Source organism: Octodon degus, unplaced genomic scaffold (genome assembly GCF_000260255.1).
Source record: "Octodon degus isolate 3935 unplaced genomic scaffold, OctDeg1.0 scaffold00227, whole genome shotgun sequence".
NCBI lineage: Eukaryota > Metazoa > Chordata > Mammalia > Rodentia > Octodontidae > Octodon > Octodon degus.
In genome coordinates, this window is record NW_004524803.1 from 3,600,326 (window position 1) to 3,608,019 (window position 7,694).

Here is a 7,694-nt window from a genome sequence, read left to right on the forward strand (position 1 = left end):
TATATATTGAGAGAAAGAAAGCTCCTGTCCCGAGAAAGGGACAGGAGAGAGGGCCCGAGCGGGTAGTCCCCCCCCCCCCCCATCAACTTCTTAAAAACTGTTTCATGCACTGCACTGGATGACTTTAGGATATAAATTTTAATGTATTATTTCTTTTTTTAACTTGAGCGGGACAATCCAGAAGACCACCTGAGGTGCCTGGGTAAAGTAGTGGTGTTCCATAGGGGTTGGCCCTGGGCTCAGGGTTGTTTACTGTTTTCAACAATCACCTTTCGGGTGACCGTGATCTTGTTTGTCTTTTTTTTTCGATCACCAGGAGAAGAAGATCCAGAATGATTTCTCTTTCTGTTCCTCTCTGGAGAAGATGACGAACTTGAGTAAGATCTTTTTCGTGGAGAAGAAGAGCCCTGTGGAACCTGGAGCTGGATCTTGATTTCGACCCATGAGATCTCAAACGTTCTCTGGAACTGGAACGAGATCTTGACTGCGAACTGGAAGAACTTCTTGGACGGGACCTGGACCTGGACCTGGACCTGGAACTTGAACTGGAGGGGGAGGACGAGCGACTTCTTCTATTAGATTTCTTTTTTTACTATCTTCTTCTTCACTGGCATCAAGATTATATTTTGAGAGGTCAGCATCATCTTCATCCTCATCTAATTTATATTTAGAAAGATCAGCATCCTCATTCTCTTCTTCTCCCTCTGACTCCTTATCATCAACTTCCTTTAATATAGACGCAGGTCCAACTGCCTTCCCTCTGAACTTTTTCTTTTTACATCTAAATTCATCATATTCTCCATCAGATTCTTCTTTCTGTATATTTAACATTTTCTCTTTCATTGAAACCACCACCATATCCTGTTCTTTCTTCTAATTTAGCATACTTTGGAGTGTTGCACATGTCACACTCAGATCTTCTGGCCCAATTCACATTGCTGCAAGTTTTACACTGCCAGTCATTAGCACTAAATAGGCCTCTGCTCTTTTCTGCCAGAGTCTTTCCTATTTCAGCGCCCCCAGCTTTCATCATCTTGGCCTCAATTGTTTTCTCTCGGACCACATCGATTATAGCTGGTTCTTCTGGCAAAGTTTACGTTTCCACATTTCTTGTCAGGGCAAATCCAGTCCCGGTCACTGACTCGGAAATTCTTGGTCGACATCTTGCCCGCCTCCACCGCCCCCCCCTCCCAGTTTTTTTAAAAGGTGGTGCGTACACGTGGTACAGAATTGAAACACTGTAACAAAAAATTGAGTGAAAAGCTAGCTTTCTACCCCGACTCCTGGACCCTAGTTCTCTGAGCGTCTATGCTTGTCCTCTCTCCTCCCAGGGGCTCTTTGTGCACACATGCGGTCCTTTACACACAGCTCCTCCTTTGTTTATCCAAGCTGTAGCATTCTATACAATGCCTATGTTTTGCACCCACCTGGTATGCAAATTGTGCCATTTTACACTGTGCTTTCTCAAATTCACAGACTACAGATTTCTTTTCTCAGGACAGGTACCATTACTTTTCTTTCATTTATGTCCTTTTTTTAAAATTAAAATTCCACTTCCAGAAAAATTAACCCAATCCTAACAATAGCATTGAATCTACTCCTGAGGGTAGAACTCTCATTACCTCACCCCCTTCTTTTTTGCTTTTTGTAAATTAGTGCGTTGGGAATGCCTAGTTCCATTCACCGTGGAAAACCAGTAACTATGCTCATCCCACCTTAATCACTTATACTTCCACAGGCACATTATGCATGACCGTACTAGACGCTACTGATGGGCAATTGTTTGCTTGTGACAGAACTTGGTTCTGGGAGGACAGGAGAGAAGTGTATACTCTCTTGATGTGTACACTCTGATTGTGGGATAGGTTGTTTCTTGTTAAGACAATGTCCTAGAATGTTGCTCAGGCTGGCCCCAAACCCTCGAACTCAAGCAATCATCTTGCCTACATCCAAGGTAGCTGCACTCACTATAGGTATGCATCATCACACCTGACTGAATGTACACTCTTCTAGTGAATAGATAAAGCAGGTGCAGTTTAAACATTCAAGGAGAAAAGTACATTTGAAGAGGCAAAACATGGTCACCATATGCTTCTCTGCTTAACACCTGTCTGTGTATGTCTCCCACTCTGTTAGTATCAGTCCAGATGTGTGTGACCCTGCTAGTGCTGGCCTCTACCTCCCAAGATTCGGTTGGGGGCTTCGCTGTTTTCTGCACACTCCAGCTCCACTTTCAGTTCTTTAAGGTGACTTATCTGTCTCACCCCAGCAGTAAGAAAGTATGCACACTTTTGCATATGTTCTCCCCACTGCCGGAAGTTCTTATTCCTTTCTTTAGTAGCAGCATCCTCAGAGAAAAGGCCAGTCTAAACCCAGTTCCCTTACTAGGCTCTCTCATAGAATGATAGAATTATTTGTTCACATGGATTTTTAGTTAGTATCTACCTCATGTATCACTATCAGTTTTTGATGGTAGATACAACATGTTGAGAGGCATGAATTCTGCTTCTACTACTGCATGATTGTCCTTTCCTTATGTGCTCAGGATATTTGAACATGCCAAGCCCTTGTAGTGGTCTCTATCTCTCTGTCTCTCTCTGTCTCTGTCTTTGTTTCCGTCTCTGTCTCTCTCTGTTTGTCTCTCTCTGTCTGTGTCTGTCTGTCTGTCTCTCTCTCTCTCTCTTTCTTTCTCTCTCTCTCTCTCTCTCTCTCTCTCTCTCTCTCTCTCTCACACACACACACACACATCTCACATTTTTTTTTCCTCCTAGTCCTAAGCATTCCTGCTGGCTAGGCAAGCGCTTTATCACAGAGCTATACCTACAGCTCTGTTTGTCACAATTAAGGCATTCTTTTTTTAATCCAGAGTTTGTAGCTTGAATTATTAACTGATACAGTTCACATATTCTTGTTTTCACTTAGATAAAATTCCACTAGACATTGTTTGCGGCAGAAAGAAGAAAACTTCAGTTCATTTTTCTACTTTGTAGCACAAGTAAGAAGGTTCTGTTTAAGGAGAATACAAATAATGAGATATCCCCTTATTTTTATTACATTTGAGATTTTGAAACTAAGAGAAGTTATCATCAAGAACAACTGTCAAAAAGGATCTTTTGCAGTACATGTTTTAAAAGTTGCATTCACTTTGTGTATTTATTTATTTGTATGAGGATTGAACCTAGGGCCTTAGCAAGGTAGGTAAGCACTGTATCACTAAGTTACATTTGCGGCCCCTTTTTCAGAACATATTAAGAGGTTCTTTTAGCACCTAAAGTAGTTAATTCTATAAATTAATAATTTAGTTGGAAGAATGTATAAATTAAATATAGTACTATTTGATTAAATGTGATGAAAATTGTTTTCCTTCAGAACTCTTTCCACTTTCTCAGATTGATAATAATTTACCCCTATTCTATAAGAATGTATTAATGTCACATTACTCCCTGCCTTACCAATTCTTGTTAATGAATGAATAAGGCCATTGTTTTCATCATGTTTCCTGAAGAGTTAAGAGTACTCTTAGCTGAGAGCTAAGATCAGGGCTGAGAAGATATCTCAGTGGCATAAGCACCTGCCCGGCAAGCAAAAGGTCCCGAGTTCGATACTTGGAACCACATGCTGTGCCAGCCCTGGAACCCTGGGCACGCTGCACTGGCCCAAGAACCCCAGGTGTGGAGGTACATATGTATAATCCCAATGCTGTGGAGGTTGAGACAAGAGTATCATCATGAGCTCCAACTCTGTAGCAAGACCTTGTATCAAAAAAGAAAGGAGCTAAGAGTAATATTTTTTTAAAAATCCATCATAATGGACCATGCTAGAGTTAGAATAATTAAACAACTTTATGGCTTGAAGGATTTACTTGTTTGTTTTTCTTCCATTTCTGATTTAACATCAGCAGTTTGAAGGTGCAAAGGAATAAAAGTTTTGTGATAATAAGCTAAAGTCAGTCTTTTATATGTTATTTCCCCTCAATACTGTGTGTGGGACAAGGTAAGAGAAAGCAGAGCAGGTCTAGAGGTCAGAGCCCTGACTTTCAGGTATATCTTATTCATAAACTCTGAGCTTTCCTGGGAATGAAGCTTGCCTTATCTGAGAGTCACTAGAGTTGATACAAGGTGAATTAGACAGATAAATAGGGGGTAAGGTTCTCAGCAGATAAGTGACTTTCTAGAAACAGCCTAAAGAGCTGAACTGGTCATTTTTCAATCACTAATTTACAAGGGGGAAAAAAATTTGACTCTTTGGCATATAAAGGGAACTTATTGGCATCACTTAACAAAATTAGAAGAAGCCAATCACCTCAATCTTCAGAGTACTGCTCCGACAAGGCTCCTTATTTCAGACAGTTTTGTTTGTAGAGAGTAAGACAAATTATTATACTTAGTGGCATGTTTAAGTTGCTTTCTGCTCTCTGATATGAGCCAGGCTATGATATGTTCAGATTACCTGACTTCCGTAGGTGTTGGTGTTGGTTTAATTAGGAATACATGGATTTTCTCTCAGTCTAAGTCAGATAAGACTAAAAAGGCTTTAAAAGAATTTTGCGTTCTATTTCTTTGTCTCCTGAGCCCAGTACAAGGGTTTCACTCCTGCATCTTCTCCAGTACTCTGATAAGGTAGTGCATGACCTTCAATTTGCACTATCATCATGTTCCTACTTAGCTCCCAAGCATACTTTGGTGTGGTTCATCCTCTCAGCCCTCCTTGATGAGGCTTCCATGGCACTACTTTGGCATGGATTTCCCCTAGCTCATTATGTGACCCTCTTCTCTCTCTTCTTGTCACTCCTTCCTTCTCTTCCCATCTCCTAAACATTGCAGTGCTTCATGACATGACCCTTAGGCTCTTTTTCTTTTATAGATATACCTTTTCCTTCTAGGATCTAATCCTATTACCTTTAAATGCCTCCTATATGTGACAGGATTTTCAATTTACTTACTAATCACCTATGCCTCTCTGAAACTTCATCCTTGTATGTCAGTTACTTACTTAACTCCATTTGGGTGCCCAGCAGACTCTCCCACCCTGACACTCACCTACAGGATCCTCTTCTCTGTAAATGGCAAACCCATGCCACAAACCTCCCTGTCATCCAGGGCAACTCTCTTTGTATCATGCTCTGCATACAATCCATGCTCTGTTTAGAGTCCAGTCCATGCTCTGTGGCTGCATCAGTGTCTTCAAAACACTGACCACTTCTTACCACCAGCACTTTTGCCTCTTTGGCCCCAGCTGCTATCACCTCTGCCCTGAACTACTATGGTGATCTCCAGAATGACCTCCTTGTTCTCTTCTACATCTCACCAGAGAATGGTTCTTTGAACATGGAAGCCAGATGATGTTATTCCTTTGTTCCAACTCTTCTGTGTCACATAGCAGAGGAGAAGCCAAAGTCCTTAGGATGTCAGTATCTGACCTCCTCTACTGGACTCTTCTGGTGCCTAGAGCACTCTACCCTGCTGCTGTTGACCCCAGCTTCACCTTTGTTTTTCTTCTCATTCCTTACTTTGCACCCTCACCATGCTAGGTCTTCTTTTCAGGTCACTTTCCCAAAGACAGCAACCTAATCACCTTGTGGAGTTGGGGGTCTGTAACATCTCCTGTCCCCTTCCCTGCTTGATTTTGCTTGACAGAACTTGCTCCTCATCTGAGCTGCTATTATACTTATTCATTTTCTTTGTTATCCATGTTTCTACCATTCCCCCTCCACAGATTCAGATATAAGCTGCTTGAGGGCAGGAAACTTTACGTTCATTGATGTACCCTTAACAAGAAATGTGTCTCTGCCATGTAGTATGTCCTTAGTAGGTATTAGTAAGTTGAGTGCATGATTTTAAAAATGTTTGCCTTTCTGTATATCTTGATGTGGTAGAATGGAAGCATTTTATAGATAAGAGTCAAAACTGAAATATCACATGAACTTGTTTTGTCTGTTTGATTGACTCTTTAGCCAACTAATTATCTTCTCAGGGAAAGGATGACAGCATGTCCCCATGGAGTTGGAAGTCCATGATGTTCCCTCCACTTGAAATTCTATTTTGCAATATTTGATATATACAAAAATAAAACATCACTTTATGCATATAATAATATTGCATTTTTGTATGTCCAATGTTATGATGTTCCTCCAAAGCCCCATGCTAGGGGCTAGGTAGGGCTTTTCCAAGGTGGCTGAATCATGGTTGTGTAATAGTGGCATTATGGATGTGTGGTACTGGATTAGTCCACTAATTGGTTCAGCATAGTTCTAGGTGTGAATAAGGGTATGCCCACTGCTATGGTTTTAAGATGTCCAGATATTCTCCAGAGCCTCATAGGTCTTCAGGCTCTTCTAGAGCTGGTGAAAGATAGAGTGTGTGATGCTAGATTTAGGCTGGGTGATTAGTAAATCAGTCCAATTGATTTGGAATATTTCTGGCTAATAGAAAGGAGTCTTTTCTCCTCCTATAAGACTTGTTTGTGTCTTGGGTATACTGGGGATGAATGGCAGCAGGAATGAGGAAAAGACAGACAAGAGCTGGTTTGGTGATGGCCATCTGCCTCATTGGCAGACTGCCCCCAGAATGACAGTAGGGGCATTTATTTACAGCTTTGCAAGGTTAGTAGCATGCAACACAAGGTTGACTGATCAGTAATAGCTGATGTTAACCAGGCAGGATGCTTTCTTCAAGACTGAGGTAAACTTAAATGCTTGAGGCATTGTGGCCTTGTACTGCCCTCTCACACATGAGTAATTTCCAGCTTCAGTGGCTCCCAACATCTCTTCCCTTTTTATTTTGTTGTGGAAATGATGGGTGTTCCATTACAATTGGAAAAAACTATGTTTGGAGACCTCTTTTTTTTCATTCTTGATGCCAATCTAAAAAAATTTTTGTATTTATATTTAGCAATTTAACCCTATATAGTTCAATAATCCATAACAGTAGTGAGTTACTACTACAGCTGGAAATTGTCAGAAATTGTTAGTGACTTGAAACCTTTACAGCTAGCATATTATTATGACATTAATTTTCACATCTCATGGTTACATTTTCCTGCTGGATGATTAAGACCAAGTTAAAGTGAGACCTGTATAAATCAATTTTAGCTTCTTGCTATGTATCAAGGTTAGTTGAATCTTCTCATGAATTATCTTGGAACCCAGTACAGCATGTCTTAGATCTATCAGTGTCAACCTTCTGGATGAGTCTTAGCCATTGCTTGACCAAGTTGCTTTCTTTGGAAGCTTGAGAAATTTTTTTCTTTCCAGGTAACTCTCTGATGTAGGCACACTCTACATCATTGATCACTTTCCTCTGTGGCCCCATAATCTATTTGATCTGGAAATCAAGAACTCAACTAAGTAAAAGATTTGTTCTCTGATGTCCTGAGTTCTCATTGATTTTGGAGGGCTAAGATCAAAATACTGGCTATGCTATTAGCCCATTGGTCTCTCTAAATTTTGGTCTCCAAACCATAGTTATTAAACACCCAGAAGAGAAGCTTAATGACATTACCCTGTAATGTAGGCAATAAGCTTAACAGTACCATCTATCTGAATATCAAGCAGCTTACATATGAAATGTAACTGTTATTTTCTAACAACCACAGATATTATATTTAAATCCCTATAGAATGTTAACAAATAATAATTACATGTTTTTACACAGAGATTTAGAAATCAAAAGCATACATAACATTGCAACATGACA

The 7,694-nt window shown here is 40.4% G+C and overlaps 1 pseudogene; it reads right to left on the reverse strand.

Annotated features, from left to right (window-relative positions):
- Positions 1–239: 239 nt before the first annotated feature.
- On the reverse strand, positions 240–1,163 carry LOC101567453 (annotated as a pseudogene).
- Positions 1,164–7,694: the final 6,531 nt, after the last annotated feature.